This window comes from Lynx canadensis, chromosome A2 (assembly GCF_007474595.2).
Source record: "Lynx canadensis isolate LIC74 chromosome A2, mLynCan4.pri.v2, whole genome shotgun sequence".
In the NCBI taxonomy this organism is placed as follows: domain Eukaryota; kingdom Metazoa; phylum Chordata; class Mammalia; order Carnivora; family Felidae; genus Lynx; species Lynx canadensis.
Genome location: NC_044304.2, coordinates 18461498 through 18485895, shown reverse-complemented (window position 1 = coordinate 18485895; position 24398 = coordinate 18461498). Strand labels below are relative to the sequence as shown.

General features: G+C 44.2%; 1 protein-coding gene and 1 non-coding gene across 2 annotated transcripts in view; one reads left to right on the top strand and one right to left on the bottom strand.

Annotated features, from left to right (window-relative positions):
* Nucleotides 1-24398, bottom strand: part of BSN (bassoon presynaptic cytomatrix protein) — a 91977-nt gene that overhangs the window by 62508 nt on the left and 5071 nt on the right. The window lies entirely within an intron of this gene.
* Nucleotides 20842-20914, top strand: TRNAN-AUU. Its single transcript has one exon. It is a non-coding gene; the product is annotated as a tRNA-Asn (tRNA).

Below are 24398 nucleotides of genomic sequence, written 5' to 3'. Positions count from 1 at the left end.
GGCGGGTATAGTGGTAAAGGGACAACGCTAGAGAACCTTGTAGCTGGAACTGTTCAGGATCTTGACTGTGGTATGAGGCTCAATCTACACAGGTGATAAAATGGTACACAACTTAATAAGCACACACGCACACACACACACACACACACACACACACACACGAGTACAAGTAAACCTAGGGGAAACTGAATAGGATTGGTGTGGATTATAGAAATGTCAATATTTTGGTTGTGATATTATATTGTAGTTCTGCAAAATGTTACCACTGGGAGAAACCAGGGAAATTGTGAAAGGGCGGTCTCTGTATTACTTCTTACCAGTGCATGTGAATCTACAATAATCTTAATTTTTAAAAAAGTCAAATAGGTCTCAAATTATTCTACTCCATTGGCTTGCCATTTTTAAAAACTGTGAACAGGAGCACCTGGGTGGCTATGTTGGTTAGGAATTCAACTCTATATTTCGGCTCAGGTCATGATCTCACAGTTCACGGGAATGAGCCCTGCATCTGGCTCTGCACTGTTAGTGCAGAGCCTGCTTGGGATTCTCCCCCTCTCTCTCTCTCTCTCTCTCCTCTCCCCCCTCAAAATAAATAAAACTTAAAAAAATAAAAATAAAAATTATGAATAGGAAATGTGTTGCCATTTCATCATTTCATAATATTACTCTACGTCTTTGGTTCTCAACCTTATCAGAGCCAACAATCTTTTTGATAACAAACAGAAATGACCTTAAAAATCTCTGGAAAAAGTGGGGCACCCAGGTGGCTCAGTTGGTTAAGCGTCTGACTCTTGACTTCGGCTCAGGTCATGATTTCACAGTTCATGAGTTTGAGCCCCGTGTCAAACTGTCTGCACTGTCAGTGCAAAACCTGCTTGGGATTCTCTCTCTCTCTCTCTCTCTCTCTCTCTCTCTCTCTCTGTCTCTCTCTCCTCTCCCTCTCTCTCTCTCCCTCAATGAATAAATAAACTTAAAAAAATCTCTGGAAAAATAAATTCTTAAAGGAGGTAAAAATAAAGACATTCTCAGATAAACAAAAGCCAAAAAAATTGTCAATAGCAAATTGCTTTACAAGAAATAATAAAGGTCAATTATACTTCAAAAAAGCTGGGTTGGGGGCTGGAAAGAAATAATAAAGGAAGTTCCTCAGGCAGACAGCAAGTGACACCACACAGTAATTTGAATCTACACAAAAAAACAAAGAGTGCTGGTGCAAGTAATTATGTAGGTAAGTATAAAAGAAAGTATAATTGCATACTTCTTCTCTTTTGCTCTCTTAACTGATTAAAAGGCAATTAGATAAACTCAGTGAGTCTGTGTGTGTGTGTGTGTGTGTGTGTGTGTGTGTGTGTGTGTGTACCGTTGAGCTCATCACATATAGGAATGTAGCATGTTTGACAAAAAGAGCACAAAGCAGGTGGGTGGGAACAAAGCTGTAATGGAATAAGGAAATGACATTAGATAGTAACTTGAATCCACAGGAAAAAACGAGGAGAATCAGAAATGGTAAATAGGAAAATTTATATAACAAACCCCACAAATATATACTTGCTCTCCTTTTTTCTCTCAGCTTCTTTAAAAGATCTTATTTAAGTTATATATAACATTAATAATATTTTATAGAATAATTATTAAGATTATAACAGTGTTTGTAACACATAGATGTAATATGTATAACAATAACAGCACACAGAAAAAGGGAGGAAGTAATGGGACTATATATGAATAAGGTTTCTGAATTTCAGTGGAATTAAGTCAGCATAAATCTGAAGTAGATTCTGACAGACTAAGAAGAATCTTGTGACCTTTTTTATTATTTTTAAGTTTATTTATTATTATTTATTTTGAGAGAGAGAGAGAGAGCTAGTGGGGGACAGGCAGAGAGAGAGGGAGAGAGAGAATTCCAAGCAGGCTCCATGCTGTCAGTGCAGAGCCTGACGCGAGGCTTGATCCACAGACTGTGAGATCATGACCCGATCCAAAATCAAGAGTTGGACGCTTGGATATTGTAACCTTGGAGGGACTGCTAGGCAAATAATTTTAAAATATAGACAAAATCATCACAGGAATTAAAATGTTACACTAGAGAAAGTGTCCATTTAATACAAAAGAAGGCCGTAAAGGAGAAAGAGAAGAATAAAAAAGCAAGAGACAAACAGAAAACAAAAAGCAAATTAGCAGATGTAAATCCAACCATATCAATAACATTATTTAAATAAAAGTTGATTAAAGAATCTAACCAAAAGACAGAGATTCTCAGACTGGATTAAAAAAATCCAACTAAATCCTATATATGAGACACATTTTAGATTCAAAGGTACAAATAGTTTAAAATTTTTTAAATCTTTTATTTTTGAGAGCAAGAGAGACAGAGTAAGAGCAGGGGAAGAACAGAGAGTGAAGGAGACACAGAATCCAAAGCAGGCTCCAGGCTTTGAGCTGCTAGCACAGAGCCTGACATGGGGCTCAAACCCAAGAACCATGAGATCATGACCTGAACCAAAGTCAGATGCTTAACCAACTGAACCTCCCAGGTGCCCCAGTTTGAATTTTTTTTAATGGGAAAAGATTAAAAGATTACCATGCAAACAGCAACCATAAGAGGCTATATTAATATCAGACAAAACTTTAGAACAAAAAGAAGTTACTGAAGATAAAGATTGAGAAAAAGGCCAATTCATTAGAAAGATTAAGTGTATATACAATTATTATAATTATCTATTATCAATATATAATATATATAGTTACATACAATTATAAATAAATAAATATATACCTAACAATGAAGCATCAAAATACATGAAGCATAAACTGACAGAATTAAAGGGAGAAATAGAAAATTCAACAACAATAATTGAAGACTTCAATACCAATACTTATTAATAATGGACAGAACAACTTGGCAAAGGATCAACAAGAAAATACAGGACTTGAACAACACTATAAAGCAACTCGATCTAACAAACATCTATCAAACACTCCACCCAACAACAGCAGAATGTACATTCTTCTCAAGTGCACATGGAACATTCTACAGGTTAGACCATAGGCAAAGCCATAAAACAAGTCTCAATAAATCCAAAAGAATTGAAATCATACAAAGTTTGTTCTCTGAACACAACATAATTAAGCTAGAAATCAATAACAGAAAGAAATGGGGGGAATTCACAAATAAATGTAAATTAAACAACACTTTCCTACATACAGGCATACCTCATTTCATTGTACTTCACAGGTATTGCCTTTTTTTTTTTTTTAACAAATGAAGATTTGTAGCAACCCTGCATTGACCAATTCTACTGGCACAATTTTTGCACAGCCTTTGCTCACATTGTGCCTCTGTGTCACATTTTGGTAACTCTTGCGATATTTCAAACTTTTCATTATTATATTTGTTATGGTGATCTGTGACCTTTGATGTTACTATTGTAATTGTTTTGAGACACCATAAACTGTGCCCATATAGGATGGCAAACTTACTTGATAAGTGTGTGTGTTCTTTTTTTTTTAAGTTTATTTATTTGAGAGAGAGAGACTGCCGCGTACACTGCACATGTGGGGGAGGGGCAGAGAAAGAGAATCCCAAGCAGGCTCCCCAGTGTTAGTGCAGAACTGGATGTGGGGGGCGGTGAGATCATGACCTGAGCAGAAGTTGAGAATAGGATGCTCAATGGACTGAGCCACCCAGGCACTCCAGATAAGTGTGTGTGTTCTGACTGCTCCTCTGTCTTTCTTCCTCTCCTATTGATAAGGATGCCAAGAAAATACAATAGAAAAAATAGAGAAAAAAATAGTCTTTTCAATAAATGGTGCTGGGACAACTGAATATCCACATGCAAAAAATGAAGTTGGACTCCTAGCTCACACCATACTTAAAAATTAACTCAAACGGATCATTGACCTAAATGTAAGTGTTAAAACTATGAAACTCTTAGAGGAAAACATGAGTAAATCTTCGTGACTTTGGGTTGGGCAATAGTTTCTTAGATATGAAACCAAAAGCACAAACAACAACAAAAAAGGTAAACTGGACTGTATAAAAATTTAAAACTTTTGTACTGCAAATGTATCATTTGCAAGGTAAAAAGACAAACCACAGAACAGGAGAGGATATTTGCAAATCAATTATCTGATGAGAGTCTACTATTTAGAAAAGGTAAAGAACTTTCACAAATCAACAATTAAAAGGCAACTCGATTACAAAAATAGGCATAGGATTTGAATAGATGTTTCTCTAAAGAAGATCCAGAAATAGACAATAAGCACATGAAGATATGGTAAACTCATGAGGGAAGTGCAAATCAAAACTGCAGTGGATACCACTTCACACTCAATAGGATGGCTAAACGAAAAAAGAAAGATAATGACAAGTGTTGACAAGGATGTGGGAAAAAAAATGGAACCATCATTCATTGTTGATTGGAACGTAAAATGGTGCAGTTGCTTTGGAAAACAGTCCAGTTCTTCATGTGAAATGCAGAGTTACCATATGACCCAACAACTTTACTCCTAGGAACCTGTCCCAATGAAATTAAAACATGTCTACAGAAAAACCTGTACTAAAATATTCACAGTAGAATTATTTATAAGAGCCAAAGCCAAAAAGTAGAAATAACCCAAAAGTACAAGAACTGAAGAATAAAATGTCATTCACCCATACAATAGAACATTACTGGGCAACAAAAAGCAATGATTTACTGATACACTCTACATTGTGAATGAGCCTTGAAAACATGCTAAATGAAATAAACCAGACACACACAAAAATATTACACCGTTCCATTGCATGAAATGTTCACAACAGGCAAATTGACAGAGACAGATAATAGATTAGTCGTGGCCTAAGCTAGGTGGGGGTGGGGTGGGGGTGGAGAATGAGAGTGGCTGCTAATAGATTTGAGGTTTCTTTTTGGTGTGATGAAAATATTGTGAACTTGGATTGTAGTTTTGTAGATTACACAACTCTGTACTAAAACCCAGGGAATGGGGCGCCTGGGTGGCTCAGTTGGGTAAGCGGCTGACTTCGGCTCTGGTCATGGTCTCGCGGTCCGTGATTTCAAGCCCCGCATTGGGCTCTGTGCTGACAACTCAGAGCCTGGACCCTGTTTCAGATTCTGTGTCTCCCTCTCTCTCTGACCCTCCCTCGTTCATGCTCTGTCTCTCTCTGTCTCAAAAATAAATAAACATTAAAAAAATTAAAAAAAAAAATAAAGCCCAGGGAATGATATACTTTAAATGGGTGAATTTTATGGTATGTGAATTATATCTCAAAAAAAAAAGTTTAAAAATTACATCTGGACCTGTACTCTCAAATATGCAATAACCATTTCTAAACTGTAAGCTTGTACTTCTGTGCTAATGTATTAAGCATTCATAAAATTAAAAAATAAAAAGTGGCATAAATATATATTAAAACTTTGGTTGAAGAAATAGTTAATGATTTCAATGCCTTTTGTTCCTGGGAGTCAAAACAGTAACACCATCACCCCCAGCAGCTACCTACTGTGTCCTCAGCTCACTCTATGTGCCAGGTTCCCTCTTCACATAATCAACCTCCTACCAACCATGCAGGGTAGGTGCTCTTATCATTTCCATTTTTTTCAAATTTGAAAACTAGAGATTAAAGAAACAAAGCCACTAAAAGGAGCTAGAAGAATGGGCAGTGAGTCTAGGAACTGACCTGGGCACTTATGAGTCCCAAGCCCTGCTCTCACACCCCTAACCCTATAAAACTAAGTGCCTCCTCAGAAACACACCAAAGCCAGTCCCTAGAAAACATGACTCCTAGGCATTTGGCATTTCATAGGAGATTAAAATGTTTCTACCTAGTAGGGTAGACCTTGAGTAAAAACCCAGGGGAAAATTCTTGTGATTTGATTGGTTGGAAATTCACAATCATGTACTTAGGGCAAATTTAGAGGCAAAAGTCTTCCACAAGCAGCGGGAAGACCTGTAAAACAAAAAAGAAATTTGGGAGCAGGACATGATCAGTAGCCAACAGTGAGGATTGCCTACAATAGTACTTGGCATGTGGTATGTGCTCAGTAAATATTCACTGAATGAATGAATGACTCCAAGCACTATCCTGCCCTGAAGTGGAGGTCTGATTCAAGGTGGAGCTGGGTCGCGCTAGAAAAAAACCTTCAAATTTCAAACACCAAACCCATAGTAAGGAAGAGGACAGAGAGATGGGGTCCACCCCCTTCAGATTTGGGGTTGAGCCTCTGGAGGGGCATATAGTCAGTGTGTTCTAATATAGGGCACCATCTGGAACCAAGAGGAAAGGTAAGATGCCAACCACAGATGATTCCTCATGCTGCAAGTGGCCACACTATGCAGTCTTCTGCTCAGATGACTGGGAATCTAAGCAATGCAATCTGAAGAAGTTATAAATAAAGAAACGTGAATTCATACCACATACAGGGGAAGAAAAAGGAATTCTGCATAGATGCCTGCATACAGGAGATGGCCCTGGCCAGAAAGACCAGAACCTTCAGAGGAAACTCTCTGAAGTTCAGAGGCAGAGCCTCGGGGACAAAGCCGGTATCCTACCCTGCAGGGTGCTGCTTCAGTTCAGTTCCCCTCAAAGGTTAAGCAAGTAGGTGTCCAGCTATGACAAAGGGTCTGGTAGCTTGCCTGGAGATATGCCTGAGACACAGGAGTGGACAACAGCCTCCAAAAGGCAGTATGGATTGCTCCAATTCAAGAAGTGACAAGGTGACAAAAAGTCATGGGGGACCCAAAACTGCTGATTCTTTGAGAAGTGGGAGAGTAGGGAGAAATGTTTCCCTATGTTGTTCTGTGAAAAAAGCTGGCTGTAAAACAATGTATTCAATGTGATCCCATTTCTTTTTAAATTTTTTTTTCAACGTTTATTTATTTTTGGGACAGAGAGAGACAGAGCATGAATGGGGGAGGGGCAGAGAGAGAGGGAGACACAGAATCGGAAACAGGCTTCAGGCTCTGAGCAGTCAGCACAGAGCCCGACGCGGGGCTCGAACTCACGGACCGCGAGATCGTGACCTGGCTGAAGTCGGACGCTTAACCGACTGCGCCACCCAGGCGCCCCGATCCCATTTCTTTAAAAAAAGTATGTGTTAGTCCTTCGGCAGCCAGTAGAGAGGATGGGCAGAGAGGATGGGCGGATTCATGATGGGGTCTAAGGCGGATGGTGGAGGAGCTATGAGTGCAGCTAAGGAAGGCACAAGTGCCCCAGCCAGTGCAGTGGGTGTAGCAGATGACACCAACAGATAGGGCAGGCCAGGTGGCCCTGGGGACCCCAGTGCCCCTGGTAGCCCAAGGGATACCAGAGACCCCAGCGTCACAAGAGAAGATGCCACAATCAGTGGTACTCCCCAGATCCAGCAGGCACCCCGTGCACCACAGCCTGAAAGAGAAGCAGTGCCCATCAGCTAGAGGTCCGGGTAACCCCACTGCTCCAATCCACCCTCATCATGCCTTTCCTATTACCCATGAAGACAGAGATTGCTGTCCAGTCTCTGACCCTAAAGGCTGAACTCCAAGGGCCAGATAAGAAGGAGTTCAATGTAAAAAGAAGGAAAGGGAAAAAGGGAAGGGGAAGGAAAAAAGGAAAGAGAAGGAGGAGGAGGAGGAGGAGGAAGAGGAGGAGGAGGAAGAAGAGGAGGAGGAGGAGGAGGAGGAGGAGGAGAAGGAGAAGAAGAAGAAGAAGAAGAAGAAGAAGAAGAAGAAGAAGAAGCAGAAAAAGGAGTAGAAGGAGAAGGAGGAGAGGGAGGAGGACAAGAAGGAGGAGAAGCAGGAGGAAGAGAAGGAGGAGGAGGAGGAGAAGGAGGAAGAAGAGGAAGAGAAGAGGAGGAGAAGGAGGAGGAGAGGAGGAGGAGAGGAAGAGGAAGAGAGGAGGAGGACAGGAGGAGGAAGAGGAAGAAGGAGAAGAAGGAGGAGGAGGAAGAGGAGGAGAAGAAGGAGACGAAGGAGGAGGAGGAAGAGGAGGAGGAGGAGGGGGAGGAGGAGGAGGAGGAAGAAGAGGAGGAGGAATTGTTCAACTTGAACAGCAGTGTCCTGGCTATCTGACTGCTGAAGACCCTGGCTAACTCTGAATTTCCATCCCCTCCTGTTTTGGCCACCTTCCTCTGGTGGTGCAGACCTAGCAGAATTTTGTGCCCCCATCTTTCATTAACCCTCAGCAGGGGAAAGGGGGCTAAGCCTAACTTTGTGTCCCCTCCTAGGCAGCACACTCCTCCCCAGAGCACTGGATTTCTGGAGTAGTTGCTACTTTATTATTGTGACCTAATATTTTGACTGTAATGGCCCTGGGGCACTCGGGGTCTACAAGTTTTGTTTGATGATTAAATTTTTGTTAATACAGAAAATAAAACTGAGCTACTAAAACAAAGTTTGTGTGTAAGTACACAATAGATTCAGGGATGTACATGGAGGAAGATCTTAGAAATATGCATAGAAAAGTAATAATGCAAGGAAAGATAGGGGAAAATAGAAGTTTTACTCAATGACTGGATTGTTTAAATATTCACATCAATAATATGCTTATGTCTTGGTGTATAATTTTTAAAAATTCCACAGATGCCTGGCTGACTCAGTCAGAAGAGTATGAGACTCTTGATACTGGGGGTCATGAGTTCAAGCCCCATGTTGAGTGTAGAAATTACTTAATAAGTAAATAAAAACTTTTAAAAAATTCCAGAAGGGGGGCACCTAGGTGGCTCAGTCGGTTGAGCATCCGACTTGGGCTCAGGTCATGATCTCACAATCTGTGAGTTCGAGCCCTGCATCGGGCTCTGTGCTGACAGCTCGGAGCCTGGAGCCTGCTTCAGATTCTGTGTCTGCCTCTCTCTCTGACCCTGCCCTACTCATGCTGTCTCTCTCTGTCTCAAAAATAAATAAAAAACATTTTTTAAAAAATTCCAGAAGGGTCTCATCAATATAGTTAAAATTGAAAAGTGCCTAAACATATCAGAAGTCAGGAGAGTAATGTAAAAACAACAATGCCAAGAGGAGCACCTGGGTGGCTCAGTTGGTTAAGCATCCAACTTCGGCTCGGGTCCTGATCTCATGGTTCATGGGTTTGAGCCCTGCATCAAGCTCTGTGCTGACAGCTCAGAGCCTGGAGCCTGCTTCGGATTCTGTGTCTCTCCCTCTCTCTCTGCCCCTCCCCCACTCACACTCTGCCTGTCTGTATCTCTCTTTCAAAAATGAATAAACAGGGGTGCCTGGGTGGCTCAGTCGGTTGGGCGGCCGACTTCGGCTCAGGTCATGATCTCGCGGTCCGTGAGTTCGAGCCCCGCGTCGGGCTCTGTGCTGACAGCTCAGAGCCTGGAGCCTGTTTCAGATTCTGTGTCTCCCTCTCTCTGACCCTCCCCCGTTCATGCTCTGTCTCTCCCTGTCTCAAAAATAAATAAACGTTAAAAAAAATTTTTTTTAAATGAATAAACAGTAAAAATTAACAACAACAAAAAAAAAACAATGCCAAGAAAAGAGCATGGGAACAAAGACAAAGAACAAGACTCAATGGCAATCAGAGTCCTGCTTGAGCAAGACCACTGAGAAGCACATGGTGTAACAGGACCCAAAGAGGGGTGGGGCCCCACCTCCAAGCAATACTCCTTCCCAAAGTCACACCTAAGTGTCCATCACCATTCGTGGGGTCCCCACTATGCCCCTCCCTGCTGGGTATTCAGTGGCCCAGGGCACCTCTGTGATCTAGTCTGGGATGAGAACATAGTAAACTTTCTCCCCTCTCATGCTAAGCAACAATGCAGTTAGCACTGTGATCAGGGTGTCATGGTCATCTGAGGGAAGCCACCACATGTAGGCTTTCCTGCTCCCACTCCCTAATTCACCTCCAGTATCTCCCCCACCCCATGATTCCCCTCCCTTGGCGAATTTAGCCAGACCAATGGGGTCTTTGAGCATCCACACCCTGCTCAGCTGCTCCCACTGGCCTCATGGCCCTAGGGATTCCAGGCCTGAGGCTGGGAAGAGGCTCCATTCCCAAAGAAAAGATTTTGAGATCTTTTGTGGACACCAAAGAAAATCATCAACATTCCTGTCTTCAAAAAAATACTTTATGACAGATTAATTCCATTTTTGTATGGGTTCAGGTTTTCCCAAAAAAAGAGAACCTACAAACCCAAAGTTAAGTCCTATTCCAGCCAAAGGGGAGAGGAGAGCAGGGAAGTGTGGTACCGTGCATAGGACATGGCTAGGGGTGCCCATATGGAGGCTCCCACTGGAAGGTGGACAAAATGAGCTGGAGAGGGTTTAGGGAGCTGTCAGCAGGCAGCACCTGTCATGCAGAAGCCCTGGGTGGGCCCTGTGAAAGGGAGAAGAAACATGGCTCAGGACTGAGTCCTGGGAACCTCAGGTAGGCAGCGCAAGGGTGTCACAGAGGAGACCAACAAGTAAACAAGGAAGTGCTACAGAAACCAGGAAGGGAGTTTGCAGAAGAGACGTGTGATGAGAAGTCCACAGGGAGGTGTAGGTAGCTCAAACAGGGAAATGTCCACTGGGGGCACCTGGCTGGCTCAGTCAGAAGAGCATGCAACTCTTGATCTCAAGGTTATGAGTTTGAGCCCCACACTGGGTGCAGAGATTACTTAAATAAATAAAACTTTAAAAATTAAAAAAAAAAAAAGGATTGGACCATTAGCTTGTCCCTGAAGCCCCAGAAGGAATCAGGGTGTCTGGGTGTGTGTATGTGTGTGTGTGTGTGTATGTGTGTGTGTGCATGTGTGTGCATGTGTGGACAAGCAGCCATCATCTGAGGTTCTGGGCAACTCCCTACAACATGAAGGGGTTGGGGATACCAGAGAAGTTTTGGTGCTCCTTTTGGTGGCTTTGGGTGAGCCCTTCCTGCTCACCTAGACTGCGGGATCCACTCAGGCCAGCGACTGCATTTCCTCTGTGAACTCAGCATCTGCACAGACCCTGCTCCACAGCAGGACTAGGGAGTGCTTGTTGAATGAACACGCTGTACAAAAATAAACAGTGAACAAAGATGCTGGACAAAGAAACAACACTCTCAAACAATGAGTCTGCATCTTTGGGAAGGAAATCCTTCTCTGGGGATAAAGCAGAGTCTTTGGAGAAATTAATTTGTTGGGGACAACCGCTCCCCAGCGGCAGCCCACTCTATCCAGGGGCAGGGATGGTGCCAAGTAGACCGGTCTTCACATCAGATGTCCAATCTTTTCACTGGATACATGAAAGTTTCCTCATCTCAAAGTGTCCAGGGTGATCCACCAAGCAGAGGCCAGGGCTGGGAAACCCAGATCCTTCCTCCCGGTCCTGCCAGGCCTTGCTATGAGGTTCTTAGAAAGAACCTCTCTGGCCTCAGTCTTTCTATCCCCCACCAGTGTTCCTGACCCTCTATTGGCCAGAGCTACACAGAGGGGAAATCACTGTATAAGCAAAATCGATTACTACTAATTACTATCAATTACTATCTTTTCAAAAGCAATGCTTGCCTTTATCGGAACGGCTTGTTTTTTCCGGAGCTACCAGCAGCGACTAAGGGAAAGGAAGCTGGAGGAGCCTAACTAGGGCCCATGTCCCCTGAAAACTTTGCCAGGAGGTTTAGCCTTGATTACTTCTGGGGTCACTGCCCCTCCATTTCACAGGCCTGGGAATCCCAGAGTAAGTGCTCATAAGGAAGTACAGGGAACAAAAGATGTTTTCCCAAAGGGCGAAGCTTCTAGTTTCTTCTTTCTTCGTGCCTCTGAAAACAGGTTCTCAGCACCACTAGGCAGACCCAGAGCAGTAAGCCAGGGTCTTGGTAATTGAAAGGGGGCAGTGTCACCCCCAAGAGTCCCCACCAGGCTTTCCCACTTGAGGACAGGGAGAACATTTTCCCTTTCCTCACTCAACATTCAGGAGACGGTTGTGTGACACCTGTCCCTGGAGCCCTAGATGGATTTCCCAGGGCTCATCATGCCTGACTGAGCACCTGGGTAGGAACAGTGCAGAAACTGTGGCCAAGGAGATGTCAAGTACCAATGAGAGCAGGAACCCTTGGGTGGGCTCCACTATATACCCTGACAAAGCAGGGGAGTTAGGGGAAGGGTAGGGGACAGTGTGGCAGACCTGGCCTGTCGGGAGCACCTAGAGCAAGCTGCCCTTCTTCCATAGGCTCGGCCTGCATCACAGGCCCAAAAGCATCCTGGCAGGAAACCCCTCTGCCCCTGGCAGTCAGCGCTAAGCACTATCATTTGTAAAACTGCTTTCAGTACACGAGGGAAGCAGGGCCCCTGGACCCTGGGAAAGCCCTACTCCAGTCCACTGGCTTCTGAGCCAGCTCTGTGTGTCACAGCCTGCCTCCAGAGCCCTGGGCCCAAATAAATACACATCCCAGAGTCACACTGGTGTCTCTGCCCTGGGTGCCCACTGGCAGATCACCACTCAAGACCAGCAGCCTGAGACCTGAAGCTCCCTCCCTCCTGCCCTCTTCCCAATCCCCAAAATCTACCAAGGGAACCCTGTCCCACACCACTGCCCAAAATTCCTGGAGTTTCATGAACACAAATGCGGTTTAAGAGGCAAAATGACACTCCATTGCAAGCAGGTGTTTTCTATGGCTCTGGTGGTGTGGGCTGAAACCCCTGGGCTGAAAACCTCTGGGATGGGCCAGCCCTTTCAAGTGAACTCTCCAGTTTCAGGCCCAAATTCCGTATGTTTTAGCAGCTATATGTGAAGATGAGAAAGATGGACCACCGTGGTTCCTCTGAGCCCCCCAGGCATCCCCATATTCAATCAGAGCTCCCAGAGGGCAGGGACCAAACCCTTAATCAAGTTTAATTCAAGTATGCTCTGTAGTAGGAAATAGGGATGGTAATCTACCTGTTCACCTTTATATCTTCAGGGCCGGGCAGGGACCGGGCAACCAGTTGGTAATTAATACCAGGCCTCATGTTGAGGGCTCTCATTTCCGGCATTTCATTTGATAAAAATTTGTTAAATTCAATGTACTTGACTTGCCCTCTTGTAACCCCGGTATTGCCTCAATTTTTTCCTCCTCCTTATCTCTTTCTCAGCGTACTTGTAGAAACCAGTGGCATTAATATTAATGCATTTGCACGTGAGGTGCTACTTTATTTTCCCAGCCCAGACTTGAATATTCAGCTGCCTACCTAATATCTCATTTGGGTGTCTCTAAAACACAACTTGTCCAGGAACGAACTCCTCCTCTTAGACCCCATCCAGTTGTCCCCAGCGTACACCACATGCTCAGGCCAGAACTCAGGGGTCTTCCTGACTCCTCTTTCTCTAACTTGTCAAACCCAGCCGTTTAACATGCCTCTGGCTCTACATTCAGCATATATTCAGAAGTTGAGCACTTTTTAGCTCTTTCTCCCTCTCCTTACTCCCTGCCACCCCCCCCCCATCCTGGTCCAGTGACCATCCTCTCATACCTGAACACTGTCCAAGCCCCTCATTAGCACCCCACCTCTACCCTTCCCCCTCAGGTTTGGCATACATAGCAAAATGTGCATTTACCATCTTGTTTCAGCATCTCATAGGAAACTAATCCAGAGATACCCTGGGAAAAATACAAAATATCCCATAAGATACACCGGGAAATCATCCCATGGATACATTACTCCACAGATACACCAGTAAAAATACAAAATGACACATACATCAGGTCCCTCAATGTGGTGCTACTTGTAAGAGCAAAGTCTGGCCACAGGCCAATATCCATACATCAGCTATGGCACACTCACGTGATAGAGCACTGTGCAGATGCAAAAGAAAAAAAAAAGCAATCAGGAAGATTTCTCCATTCTGCTACAGGGTGATCTTCAGAATATATTATGTGGAAAAAAAATTTTCAGAACTGGGTTCAGAGTTTGCTACTATATATATATATATATATATATATATATATATATATACACACACACACACACACACACACACACACACATATATATATATATATATATAGAGAGAGAGAGAGAGAGAGGTAAATAAGTGTGTATTTTCCTTATATTTTCAAAAGGGAACAATGGAAAAATAACTGATAAAGGTGAATTCTTATCAGAGAAGGAAGAAAACAAGGTGGAAAAGAACAAGATAGAACTAGATACATTCGGTTTCTAGGTACATTTGGTTTATTTGAAATCACATGAAAGTTTTACACAATTAAAAAAAATTAAATTAGAAAGAAAAAATATGGTAGATGGCACTGTTGTTCTCAGCCGATTTCTGCTCTTTGCCATGTGACTTTGCAATTCTGCCCACTGAGGGTGAAGTATATTTTTCCAGAATGTGACAGACTCTATTTTCCAAAAATGGCCTTCACAAGATTTCCAGTCCCACAAGCTCTTTTAGAAACTGGAAATTCCCAGTCAAGAGCTGGAGCCGATATCTCCTCCTCTCAAAATTGGATAGGACTTGGGGCGTCTGGGTGGCTCAGTCGGTTGGGCATCCGACTTCGGCTCAGGACATGATCTCACGACTCGTGGGTTCAGGCCCCACATCAGGCTCTGTGCTGACAGCTCAGAGCCTGGAGCCTTCTTTGGATTCTGAGTCTCCCTCTCTCTCTGCCCCTCCCCTGCTCACACTTTGTGTCTCTCTCTCTCAAAAATGAATAAACATCAAAAACTTTTTTTAAAAATTGGATAGGACTTTAGAACCATCTCAATGAATAGAATGTGGCAAAAATAACAATAAATGTCTCTTGAGACTAATCATAAAAGGCAGTACATCCTCCAGTTGGTCTCCTCTCTCTCTCTCTCTCTCTTTCTCTTAGGACAACCCTGAAACCCAGAAAAAATGTTGAGAGGAAACTGAAACTAGCCCATGTGGAGAAGCACTGAGGCTCCCAGCTACTAGCAAGAATCAACTGTAAGACTGTAAGTGAGGAAGATAATTCAGATGATTCCATTCCCCCAGCCTTTGAGTCTTCTTAGCTGAAGCTCCAGACACTGTAGAGCAGAAATAAGCCATCCTATGTGCCCTGCCTGAGTTCCTGACCTATAGAGTCTACGAACGCAATAGTGGTGGTTTGATGCCACTAAGCTTTAGGGTAATTTCTTATATAGTCACAGTAACTGCAAGACTACCCCTTAACTCTGGGCTTAAATATGAATTGCTGTGGGGGCACATGGATGGCTCAGTCAACTCTTGGTTTTGCCTCAAGTCATTATCGCATGGTTCCTGGGTTCAAGCCCCACTCTGTCAGTGCAGAGCCTACTTGGGATTGTCTCTCTCTCTCTTTCTCTTTCTGCCCATCCCCTGCTCATGCTCTCTCTCTCTCTCTCAAAATAAATAAAGAACACTTAAAAAGAATGAGTTGCTTTGACTAAAGTAATATTAGCAGGTGTGTCATTTTAAGCAGAGGTCTGAAGTGTGTGTGTGTGCATGTGCGTGTGCATGTCTGTCATCACCACAGGAAGAAAATGTGGAGCAGACCTGGACTCAACTGCAGCCCAGAGCCCAGCCTAGATCAGTGAATTCTAGCCAGCATGCAGATGCGCGAGTGAGAATAAAAAATTGCTGTTTGAAGCCACTGAGTGTTGGCTGATTTACTGTGCACTATGATCATAGCAACAGATAAGTGATCAAAAAGCAACCCTTAAAAACTGAACACAGGGGCGCCTGGGTGGCGCAGTCGGTTGGGCGTCCGACTTCAGCCAGGTCACGATCTCGCGGTCCGTGAGTTTGAGCCCCGCGTCGGGCTCTGGGCTGATGGCTCAGAGCCTGGAGCCTGTTTCCGGTTCTGTGTCTCCCTCTCTCTCTACCCCTCCCCCGTTCATGCTCTGTCTCTCTCTGTCCCAAAAATAAATAAACGTTGAAAAAAAAATTTTTTTTAAAATAAAAAAAACTGAACACAAACTGGAAAAAAAGAGCTTAACTGCATATCTTCTTAATGGCATAACCTCAGAGAAGAGTTATTTCTACTAACTCTAAAACACAGAATTTGGACTACACATCCCTGGAAAGAAATAAACTAAGGACAAACGAAACCACAAGGAAATCTTAAATTACATTCACTAGTATTATTGTTAGTTAAAATATATATATTATTATTTTGAAACCAATATACATATATACATTACATATACATGTGTGTATGTATATGTATAATATTCTATATATATGCAATGTTTGTTTGGATCTTGATTTGAACAAAACAACCCTAAAAAGCCATTTTTGAGATACTCAAGTAAAATTGAACATGGATTCAGTATTAAGTTATATAAGAAATTATACTCAACTTTGTTGGCTGTGATAATGTCATTGGATTAAAATAAAAACAGCTCTTAACTAGAGGTACATCCTAAAGTATTTATGAGTGAAATGATATTGTATTTTGATTGAAAATACTCCAGGGGTGCCTAGATGGCTCAGTCTGTTAAGCATCCAACTTTGGCTCAGGAAATGATCTCATGGTTCCTGAGTTTGAGCCCTGTATCAGGCTCTCTGTCGTCAATGCAAGGCCTGCTTCAGATTTTCTCTCTCTGCCCCTCCCCAGCTCTCTTGTGTGCACACGTGCACTTTCTTTCTCACTCTCTCTCAAATATAAATAAAAACATTAAAAAAAGAAAAAAGAAAATACTCCAGTCTAGAAAAGGGAACACTTTTGCACTGTTGGTAGGAATACAAATTGCTGCAGCCACCCTGGAAAATTATGGAGGTTCTTCAAAAAATCAAAAATAGAGGGGCACCTGGGTGGCTCAGTCGGTTAAGTGTCTGACTCTTGACTTCAGCTCAGGTCATGATCTCACAGTTCAAGCCCCACATCGGGCTCTGTGCTGACAGCTTGGAGTCTGGTGCCCGCTTCAGATTCTGTGTCTCCCTCCTTCTTTGTCCCTCCCCCATTCATTCTGTCTCTCACTTTCAAAAATAAATAAATATTAAAAAATTGTTTTTAATTAAAAATAGAACTACCCTACAACCCAGAAACTGCACTATTAAGTATTCACCTAAAGGATACAAAAATGTTGGTGTGCCTGGATGGCTCAGTTGGTTAATTGTCCAACTTCATCTCAGGTCATAATCTCACAGTTCATGAGTTTGAGTCCTGCATCGGGCTCTGGGCTGATAGATTCTGTGTGTGTCTCTCTCTCTGCCCCTCTCCTGTTCATGCTCTGTCTCTCTCTGTCTCTGTCCCTCAAAAATAAATAAACATTAAAAAATTTTTGTTTAATTAAAGAGGGGCATCTGGGTACCTCAGTCAGTTAAGTAGCTGACTTTGGCTCAGGTCATGATCTCACGATTCGTGAGTTCGAGCCCTGCATCGGGCTCTGTGCTGACAGATCAGAGCCTGGAGCCTGCTTCAGATTCTGTGTCTACCTCTCTCTCTCTGCTCCTGCCCTGCTCACGCTCTGTTTCTCTTCCTCTCTCTCAAAAATAAACTCTCTCTCTCTCAAAAAAAAATGGATACAAAAATGCTGATTTGAAGGGGCACCTGCACCCCAATGTTTATAGCAACACTATCAACAATAGCCAAATAATGGAAAGAGCCCAAATGTCCATTGACTGATGAATGGATAAAGAAGATGTGGTATATACATACAATGGACTATTACTCAGCAATCAAAAAGAATGAAATCTTGCCATTTGTAATAACATGGATGGAATTACAGTCTATTATGCTAAGTGAAATAAGTCAGTCAGAGAAAGACAAATATATGATTTCACTTGTGTGGAATTTAAGAAACAAAACAGATGAACACAGGGGAAGGGAAGGAAAAATAAGATAAAAACAGAAAGGGAGGCAAACCATAAGAAAGACTTAAACACAGAACAAACTGAGGGTTGCTGGAGGGGAGGTGGGTAGGGGGATGGGCTAAATGGGTGATGGGCATTAAGGAGGGCACTTGCTGGGATGAGCACTGGGTGTTACATGCAAGTAATGAATCACTATATTCTGTTCCTGAAACCAATATTACACTATATGTTAACTAACTTGGATTTAAATAAATGAGGGGCGCCTGGGTGGCACAGTCGGTTAAGCGTCCGACTTCAGCCAGGTCACGATCTCGCAGTCCGTGAGTTCGAGCCCCGCGTCGGGCTCTGGGCTGATGGCTCAGAGCCTGGAGCCTGTTTCCGATTCTCTGCCCCTCGCCCGTTCATGCTCTGTCTCTCTCTGTCCCAAAAATAAATAAACGTTGAAAAAAATTTTTTAAATAAATGAAAAAGGAAGGAAGTAAGGGAATAAAGTGAAGGAAGGAAGGAAGAGAGGGAACAAGGGAGGGGGAGGGAGAGGGAGAAAGGAAGGAAGGAAGGAAGGAAGGAAGAAAGAAAGAAAGAAAATAATCCAGTCTAAAAAAAGAAAGCTGGAGAAATATAGATGAAACAAGATAGCAAAACACTGATCATGGTTGAAGTTGGGTGATGGGTTTACAGGAAGAGGTTCACCATACATACCATCTTTTCTCCTTTTACATGTGTTTACAATTTTCATTTGCAGAGTGTTTACTGTTCCTAAGGACATCTACCCTAAAGAGCCAAAGGCCAGTGTACCCCAAAAAGAGGCCAGAATGACATGGCTGACCAGAGAAGAACAGGCCCGCAAAAGAGTTTCCTCTGCAGTGCACAGAGGATTCCATGGCTAGAGTGCAAGGGGTGGTTGCCTCTCCAGTCCAACCCAGCTCTACCACTACCTTCAGCTGACACCACCTCAAACCAGAGCTGGCAAGGTTTTGGCCTGGAGGGCTTAACACTGGCCACTCAAAGTTAGATACAGGGATTTGGAAAGTGGGCTCACAGGGCCATAAAAGGGGAGAAGTTCTCCCAGCAACATTCCTAAAACAAGTACACTGTCTTAGTTATTACCCTTATTTCAGGAGACAGAGTCAGGATCCAAAGGGTCTCACTAGGTTGGAAGGGATCTCCAAGTACAGTGAAAGAAGACATAGCAGGGACCCATGCAGGCCCCCACAGATTCACACTCAGGTTGCACAAGCCCAAGATGGAGGGAACCCAGCCTTCATACTGAGATGCCCAGCATGAGGCTGGACCAAGTGTGGGGTGTAGTGCCAGAGAGCACTCAGGAAGGTGGATGATGGTGTTCTTAGGCTGGCAAGTGGAGGCTAGTCATCCTTCAGATGGTGTCACTCAGTCCATGTGACATACTGAGCCCTGGGTCCTGTTCTCTGAACCTCCCTGTCTTCAAGATATTGAGAGCCTTGGGCAGCACATCCCAGGTCGGCAAGGGTCCCAGAGTCACATCCCAGCACAGGAGCTAGAGAAGTCAAGTATAGAGAAGAACCTCAGAGTTGAGAAGATGAGAGCATAGTGAGCTCCTCCTAAACCTGCGAGCAGATAAGCTGGCTGTGCCAGAGGGCAGGGCCAGGCCAAGAGACAGGAGGTGTAAGGAAGCCCATTTCAGACAAACCAAAAGAACTTTCCAACAATGGAGTCATCTGCCTAGAAGGGACCAGAGGCCACTGATCACCGGGTGTTCACACCAAGGCAGAGCTCCTGCCTTCAGAGAACATGGAAGCAGACATGTTGGCATCCACTAGAGGTTGGATTAGATGCTCAAAATAAAAGGAGGGCAGAGCAAACACAACACCCGCTGAAGCTGAACCATGCTCCTGAAGGAAGTGGCCTCACATGTCAGACCTTGATGTTGGTGGAGACCTGGCCTGAGCCCACAGAACCTATAGAGCTGCAGGAGAAACCGCAGAGAGCACCACGTCCATCACCTCCAAATGGAGGACTCTATACAACTGCCCACTGGAGGGGGCAAACCAGGTGCCAGTGCACCTGAGGGATATGGATGGAACAACACTCAGGAAGCAAGCGGCCATGCACGGCTGGAAGCATGGAGCCTGCATCAGGCTCTGCAGGCCCAGGTAGGAGCCTGGCTGACTTGACGGCCAACCCAGTAGAAGGAAGCCAGTAGCTTTTCAAGAGTCCCTTCCTGTGCAAGGCACCAGCCAGTCCCTCTTCTGGCTCCAGGCTTGATTGTGAGGTCATCTTGTCCACCCTGAAAGATCTTTGGAGCACGGAGGAAGAGCCAACCTCTTCATTTAAATCTCTTCTAATTAACCTAAAGGCTGCATGATGTACCTATTTTCTCTCCACAGTGGGGCTGAGGAACAGCAGGAAGCATCACCCTTCCTTCTTACTCATCTAACAAAAATAAGCTGTCAGAGATGGAGGGGACCTTGGAGAACATCTAGTTAAATCTCTCCTTTTACAGATGAGAAATAGTGAGGACCTACTATATGTATGGCCAGATTGGGGCAATGTCAGGATTGATTAAAACCTGAGTTTCTGACCCTTACCCAGGAGGCTTCCAGTATTCTTCATTCCCCACCCCACCCTATGCTGTCCTTTGTTCAAATGTCCTACTTCCTGATCCTCTTCTCATCCTCAAAGCCCTCCCCATCCTCTTGCTAAATTTTCCATCTTCTCGGAGCAGGAGGCAAGGAAGTGATGCAGTTCTCCAGCTGTGCTTGGTGTATGGCATTTCAGTTTGCTAAAGTCAGCTAGCTGGCTGTTCTTCTAAATCTCTCATATTAGGCCTCTGGAGTTCCCAACAGAATAAGTTAATGTTGTGAATGTGTTTTGTAAGCTGTAAAATACCATACAAATATATGCTCTACTATTTTAGAATAGGAAATAATCCAGCCCCTTCTAATCATGCGCTCATTTATCTTACCTCTGTGAGACAAAGAAAAAGCAGGAGCAAACTCTAATTTAAGGAAGTTCAGGGTAAAAATCAAAACATGTGCCTCTTTCTCTCCCAGCAGATTGGAAGCTCCTTGAGGGTACAGCCCATTTAGTGCTCCTTCCTTTGTTCCTCACATTTCACCCAGGGCTAAGCATCTAGTAGGTATTCAGCGAACAGTTTCCTGAATACATGGATAAAATTTCACTGTAAGGGGGGCCTGGCTGGCTCAGTTGGTAGAACATGAGACTATTAATCTCAGGGTCGTGAGTTCAAGCCCCATGTCGGGTGTGAAGTCTCCTTTAAAATATTTTTTTCACTTTATTTTTGTTAAATTTTTAAATGTTTATTTATTTATTTTTGAGAGAGAGAGACAGAGCATGAGTGGGGGAGGGACAGAGAGAGAGGGAGACACAGAATCCAAAGCAGGCTCCAGGTTCTGAGCTGTCAGCACAGAGCCCGACATGGGGCTTGAACTCACAAACCGCGAGATTGTGACATAAGCCAAAGTCGGACACTTAACTGACTGAGCCACCCAGGCACCCCACATTTTTCACTTTAAAATCCTCCTATTACTGGGGTGCCTGGGTGGCTCAGTTGGTTAAGCGTCCAACTCTTGATTTCCATTCAGGTCATGATCTCCCGGTCATGAGATCGAGCCCTGTGTCCACCTTCTCACTGAGTGTGGAGCCTGCTTAAGAGTCTCTCTCTCCCTCCCCCTCTGCCTCTTCCCTGCTTGCACTTGCTCCCTCTCTCTCTGAAAATAAATAAATAAATAAATAAATAAATAAATAAATAAATAAAATCCTCCTATTGCTAAGTAGAACTTAATTGTAGAAACTCTCACAACTACCCCCATATACAAAAAAGGCAGACAACCCATATTACCTACCTGATACATTACAAATGTGTCAAATTTACAGGTGTGACTATCAGGGAATTTCCTTACCCCCTTTTCTTCCAAAGCACCCAAATGCATTACTGATTCTTCCAGCATCCTGGGAAAGGATAGCTCCCTCCCTGAGCCAATGGCACTGGAGAGCAACTCTGGGTCCAGGGGCAGTCCACTGGACTGGGTCCTGGAAATCACCTCTGGGTGATCCTTGTCTGAGATGCTGCTGAGGCTTTTGATCTCCTCAATGGTTGGGGCCAAGACCCAGAAGCTAACCTTTCTACTTCCCCTCAGGGAAAATTCACCTTGGGCCCTAACAGCAGCCCCACACACTTCAGGGGCGGCCAGCCTGCCCAAACAGTTCTGGATTTGATCCCAGGGTGACCTAGAGTTCTCTAGAGGCTCCTAATATGCCTCCATGTGACCTTCTTGCTAGAAAGAAGTGGGGGTACCAGGTAAGGGGTCTCTTCTAAAGCAAAGCTCTCTTAAGAAGCCTAGATGCCCATAAGAGCAAAGAACAGATGGGGAGATCAGAGCAGGGCTGTGACCAGCCTGGAGCTCAAAGTACAGCACAGATGAATCAGGGTGCACGCTTACCAGTTCCATCCCACAGGCACAGATGACCAGAACCTAATGTATATGACTTATGAGCTGAGGGCATGCCACGGGGCAAGAGACACCCACCAGAGGCCCCATCTGCAGGAAGGGAACCACAGAGAGTGGGACACCAGAATTCCATCTACCCTACCACAGGTGCAACCCCAGAGGCCATGGTTCCAAGTCATTCCCCAGCTATGACCAGCTTCCACCACTACGCTGGTGACTGGAGAAGGAGAGGGTCCTCAAGGCTGGAAAGGAGCCTAAGCAAGCAATGAAATATCAATTCCAATGTGACATACCCCTGGCACCAACTGAGAGGCCCAGGCAGGAGTCCCCATATGGCTAGACTGTCCCAGCTCACCAGGAGGGCCTCAAGTCCTAAAGTGACACTTGGCCCTTGCTGTAGGCATGCAGGTCTCAGCTACCTTTTCACCATTGTAAAAAGTAAGTCCCCAGGCAGGAAGGATGAGTAAGACCTGGACAGACGGGGCCTACAGGAGCTGAATGGCCAGGCAAGTGGAGTGAGGAACAGGTGTGTGCAAAACACTGAGCAGAATGTCCATGGTGAAGCAGACATCCAGTACAAGTAGTTATAACCGTTGTGACAGTTTTGCCAACCTACCTCCCCAGTCAGCCCCAGCCTGCTGCACATGGGCTACAGCTTCCAGGAACAGATTTCCCCTCAAATAGCCCACAATGGAAGGGTCTGTCTCTCCCCACTTCCATCACTAATGGGAAGAAAGGGCACTATTGAGACATGCAGGACCTCTGAGAAGAGAGAGGGTTTATTGAAGCCCCAAACCCTATATCCTAGCAGCCTACTACTTAAATATACAGTGAGGGCTCCCCATAGCTGGGTGTAAAGGCATGACCCACAGGCTCTGAAAGCTTTGCCTTCTTAAACTCAGAACCAAACTTACTAAGAGAAAGGAGAACTTTAGAAAAAAAGAACAGAAAAGTGACCCATTGCATCATTCTTTGGCTCCCAAACTAGTCCAAGGTCTGGCTCTAGACCCTTCATGTCTAAAGACCTCAACAAACTCTTTTTTAAAAAGCTAGGGGCACCTGGGTGGCTCAGTAAGTTAAGTGTCCAACTTCAACTCAGGTCATGATCTCATGGTTTGTGGGTTCAAGCCCCACGTTGGGCTCTGTGCTGACAGCTCAGAGCCTGGAGCCTGCTTCAGATTCTGTCTCCATCTCTCTCTGCCCCTCCCCTGCTCACACTCTGTCTCTGTCTCTCAAAAACAAATAAAAAACGTTAAAAAAATTTTTTTGAAAGCTAGAATTTCTTGATGCCTGGGAGGCTCAGTCAGTTGAACATCTGACTCTTGATTTCAGCTCAGGTCATGATCCCAGGATTGAGGGACTGAGCCGTGCATCAGGCTCAGAGCTGAGCATGGAGCCTGCTTAAGATACTCTCTTCCTCTCCCTATGCCCCTCTCCCTGACTTGTGCTGTCTCTCTCTCCCTCTCTCCCTCTCTCTCCCTCTCTTTCTCAAATAAAATAAAATTAAGTAAAAATAAAATTAAAAAGCTAGAATTTCTTGGCCAAAAGAATGAAATTAGAATCTGAATGGCTTCTAGATACAATCCCAGCTTACAGTAAAAATATGGGACAGAGGAATATCTCAAATGACACCACAGAGACACAATCAGCATAACCCAGAATGTGAGAAACAGAGGACAAATGACAGTTCTCCAATCATAAACTGCAAGGGGGAAAAAAGAAAATGGCATCTACAGATTTAAAGAAACTCAAGAAATGTATCAAACAAATGCAATGTGTAGACCCTATTTAGATCACAATTCAAACAAACCAACTGGAAAAATAAATTCATAAGATAATCAGAAAACCTGAACCCTGACTGGATATTTGCTGAGATTAAGAAGGGACTGTTAGGGGCACCTGGGTGGCGCAGTCGGTTAAGCGTCCGACTTCAGCCAGGTCACGATCTCGCGGTCCGTGAGTTCGAGCCCCGCGTCAGGCTCTGGGCTGATGGCTCAGAGCCTGGAGCCTGTTTCCGATTCTGTGTCTCCCTCTCTCTCTGCCCCTCCCCCGTTCATGCTCTGTCTCTCTCTGTCCCAAAAATAAATAAACGTTGAAAAAAAAAATTAAAAAAAAAAAAAAAAAAAAAAAAGGGACTGTTATTGGGCATCTGACTGGCTCAGTTGGTAAAGCATATATCTCTTGATCTGGGGGTCATGAGTTAAAGCCCCACAAAGGGTGCAGAGATTACTTTAAAAAAATTAAAATTCAGGGGCACCTGGGTGGCTTAGTCGGTTA